This window comes from Psammomys obesus, unplaced genomic scaffold, assembly GCF_907164565.1.
Source record: "Psammomys obesus unplaced genomic scaffold, mPsaObe1.curated_primary_1811, whole genome shotgun sequence".
Lineage (NCBI taxonomy): Eukaryota > Metazoa > Chordata > Mammalia > Rodentia > Muridae > Psammomys > Psammomys obesus.
Genome location: NW_026589447.1, coordinates 3583420 through 3587828, shown reverse-complemented (window position 1 = coordinate 3587828; position 4409 = coordinate 3583420). Strand labels below are relative to the sequence as shown.

The window sequence follows — 4409 nt, the reverse complement described above, 5'->3', positions numbered from 1 at the left end:
CTGTTTAGCTCTGTTCCCCATTTTTTAATTGGATTACTTGGATTGTTGCTTTTCAGCTTCTTTAGTTCTTTATATATACTGGATATTAGCCCTCTGTCAGATAAAGGGTTGGTGAAGATTCTTTCCCAATCTGTAGGCAGTCGTTTTGTTTTGATGACAGTGTCCTTTGCTTTACAGAAGCTTTTCAGTTTCATGAGGTCCAATTTATTGATTGTTGCTCTTAAAGCCTGTGCTGTTGGAGTTCTGTTCAGGAAGTTGTCTCCTATTCCAATGAGTTCTAGGCTGTTCCCCACTTTTTCTTCTAACAGATTTAGCGTATCTGGTTTTATGTTGAGGTCTTTGATCCACTTAGACTTTAGGTTTGTGCAGGGTAATAAATATAGATCTATTTTCATTTTTCTGCATGTAGACATCCAATTAGACCAGCATCATCTGTTGAAGGTGCTATCTTTTTTCCATTGAATGGTTTTGACTGCTTTGTCAAAAATCGAGTATTCATAGGTACATGGGTTTATTTCTGGGTCTTCTATTCGGTTCCATTGATCCTCCTTTCTATTTCTATGCCAATACCTTGCAGTTTTTATTACTATTGCTCTGTAGTACAGCTTGAGATAGGGGATGGAGATACCTCCAGATGTTCTGTTGTTGTACAGGGTTGTTTTGGAGATTCTGGGTTTTTTGAGCACAGGAGATTTTTCCATCTTCTGAGATCTTCTTCAATTTCTTTCTTCAGAGACTTGAAGTTTTTCTCAAACAGGTCTTTCATTTGTTTGGTTAATGTCACCCCAAGGTACTTTATGTTATTAGTGGCTATTGTGAAGGGTGCTGTTTCCCTAGTTTCTTTCTCAGCCCTTTTGTCTTTTGTGTACAGGAGGGCTTCTGATTTTTTTGAGTTGATTTTTTATCCTGCCACTTTGCTGAAGGTGTTTATCAGCTGAAGGAGTTCTCTGGTTTAATTTTTGGGGTCACTCATGTATACTATCATATCATCTGCGAATAGTGACACTTTGACCTCTTCCTTTCCAATTTGTATTCCCTTGATCTCCTTTATTTGTCTTATTGCTCTGGCTAGGAGTTCAAGTACTATGTTGAAGAGGTATGGAGAGAGTGGGCAGCCTTGTCTTGTCCCTCATTTCAGTGGGATTGATTTAAGTTTCTCTCTATTGAGTTTGATGTTGGCTGTTGGCTTGCTGTATATTGTCTTTACTATGTTTAAGCATGTGCCTTGTATCCCTGATCTCTCCAATACTTTAAACATGAATGGGTGTTGGACTTTGTCAAATGCTTTTTCGGCGTCCAAGGAGATGATCATGTGTTTTTTCTCCTTCAGTTTGTTTATGTGGTGGATTACATTGATGGATTTCCGTATGTTGAACCACCCTTGCATGCCTGGGATGAAGCATACTTGGTCATGGTGGATGATATCTTTGATGTGTTCTTAGATTCGGTTTGCAAGTATTTTATTGAGTATTTTTGCGTCAATATTCATAAGAGAGATAGGTCTGACGTTCTCTTTTTTTGTTGGGTCTTTGTGTGGTTATGGTATAAGGGTGACTGTCGCTTCATAGAATGAGTTTGGTAGTGTTCCTTCTGTTTCTATTTTGGGAATAGTTTGAGGAGAATGGGTATTAGCACTTCTTTGAAGGTCTGGTAGAATTCTGCGCTGAAACCATCGGGCCCAGGGCTTTTTTTGGAGGGGAGACTGTGAATGACTGCTTCAATTTCCTTGGGGGATATAGGGCTATTCAGTCTTTCTACCTGATCTTGACTTAATGTTGGTAGATGGAATCTATCAAGAAAATTGTCCATTTCGTTTAGATTTTCAAATTTTGTGGTGTATAGGCTTTTGTAGTATGACCTAATGATTGTTTGGATTTCTTCGGTGTCTGTAGTTATGTCCCCCTTTTCATTTCTGATAAAAATATGGAACGCTTCACGAATTTGCTTGTCATCCTTCCGAAGGGGCCATGCTAATCTTCTCTGTATTGTTCCAATTTTAGTATATGTGCTGCCGAAGCGAGCACCAGCACCCTTTTATAATAGCCTCAAATAATATATCTTGGGGGAACTTTAACCAAGCAAATGAATGACATGTATGACAAAAACTTCAAGTATTTGAAGAAAAAACTGAAGAAAATATGAAAGAATGTAAAGATCTCTCATGCTCATGAACTGATAGGAATAACAGTAAAAATGGCACTCCTACTATAAGCAACTTAAATATTCAATGTAATACCCATCTAAATTACAAAAAAAAAATCCTTACAGAACTTGAGGAACAATGTTCAATTTCATGAGGAAAAAAACATAAATCAAAGAATAGCTTAAAACAACCTTATACAAAACAACAACAACAACAAAACTTGTGTCCCATAAGTTTAGGTAAGTTTTGCCTTAGTTTTCATTGAATTTTAAGAAGTCTCTCATTTCTTTTTCATTTCTTCCTTGACCAAGCTATCATTGAGTAGGGAGTTATTTAGTTTCCATGTGTTTGGAAGATTTTTGTTATTTTTCTTGTTGTTTAGATCTAGTTTTAGGCCATGGTGCTCCGATAGGAAACAAGGGATTATTTCAGTCTTCTTGTCTCTGTTGTGGTTTGTGTCAAACCACATGGTCAATTTTTGAGAAGGTTCTATGAAGTGCTGAAAAGAAGGTATACTCTTTTAAGTTTGGATGAAAAGTTCTGTAGACATCTGTTAGGTCCATTTGATTTAGGACCTCTCTAAGTGTCATTTTTCCTATTTAGCTTCTGTCTAGATTATCTGTCCCTTGGGGAAAGTGGAGTGTTGAAGTCTCCCACTATTAAATTGCTGGAATCAATGTGTGATTTCAGCTTTAATAATATTTTACTTACAAATGCAAGTGTTCTTGTATTTGGGCATAGATGTTCCAGATTGTGATGTCATCCTGGTGAACTTTTCCTTCAATGAGAATGAAATGCCCCTCCTCCTCTTTTTCGGTTAATTTTGGTTCAAAGTCTATTTTATTAGATATTAGGATAGCTAACACAGCTTGTTTTCTGGGTTTGTTTGTTTGTTTGAAAAACCTTTTTCCAGCCCTTTACTCTGAGGTAGTGTTTATCTTCGTTGCAGAGGTGTGTTTCTTAGATGCACCAGAATGTTGAATCTTGTTTCTGCAATCATTCTGTTAGTCTGTGTCTTTTTATTGGAGAGTTGAGTACATTGATGTTGATAGATAATAGTGACCAATGAATGTTAATTCCTTTTATTGTACATTTGGGGGTGTTACTGTGTTTCAATGCTTGTTTTCTTTTAATTTTTTTGTTATTGTTGTGAATTTATCTATATCCTGTGTTTTCTTGGGTAGAGTTGTCTTTGTTGGATCAGAGTTTTAATTCTAGTATTGTTTGTAGGGTTGGGTTGCTGTGTAGATATTGCTTAAGGTTAGTTTTGTAATAGAATATTTGGTTTTGTTCATCTATGTTGATTGAAAGCTTTGCTGGATATTGTAGTCTGGGTTGGCATCTATGGTCTCTTAGATTCCACATGACATCTGCCCAGGCCCTTTTGGCTTTCATAGTTTCTGTGGAGAAGTCTGGTGTCATTCTGATAGGTCTGCCTTTATATGTTACTTGGGCTTTTTCCCTTGCTGCTTTTAATATTTTTTCTTTGTCCTGTAGATTTAGTGTTTTAACTATTACATGACATGAGGGGTTTGTTTTCTGGTCTAGTCTATATGGGGTTCTATAGAGCTCTTGTATGTTTATGGACATCTCTTTCTTTAAGCTGGGAAATTTTTCTTCTATTATTTTCTTGAAAATATTTTCTGGACCTTGGATCCTGGAATCTTCTTTTGGTCTATTTGTATTATCCTATTATTCCTATTATTATAAATCCTAAAATAGCTAAAAATAAACCTATCCAATAAAAATTATATGAAGGTATCATCATTCCTAAGTTCAACTTATCCTACAGAGATATAGTAATAAAACCTTATTGGTCCTGGCATAAAAACAGACAAGTTGATCAATGCAAGAAAATCAAAGCCCAAGATGTAAATCCACATACCTATGGACACCTGATTTTTTTATAAAGAAACCAGAAATGTACAATGGCGAAAAAGCATCTTCAACATACACTGCTGGTATAGCAGGATGTCAGTATGAAGAATATTGCCAATAGATCCATGTCTTATTTTCCACAAAGTTCAAATCCAGGTAGATAAAATAATTCAAATAAAATAAAACCAAATACACTGAATCTGATAGGAGAGAAAGTGGGTAATAACCTTGAAGGCATAAGGCACAGGAGACAGCTTCCTGAATAGACCACCAATAGTACAGGCACTGAGATTAGTAGTCATGAAAATGAAAATCTCTGTAAGGCAAGGAACAGCATCAATAAGATAAAATATCAGCCTACATAATGAAAACGATTTTCATCAGCTCC

At 36.1% G+C, this 4409-nt stretch overlaps 1 non-coding gene across 1 annotated transcript; it reads right to left on the bottom strand.

Moving 5' to 3' along the window:
* Positions 1-1917: 1917 nt before the first annotated feature.
* Positions 1918-2024, bottom strand: LOC129675062 (U6 spliceosomal RNA). The gene has a single exon (XR_008719870.1). It is a non-coding gene; the product is annotated as a U6 spliceosomal RNA (small nuclear RNA).
* Positions 2025-4409: the final 2385 nt, after the last annotated feature.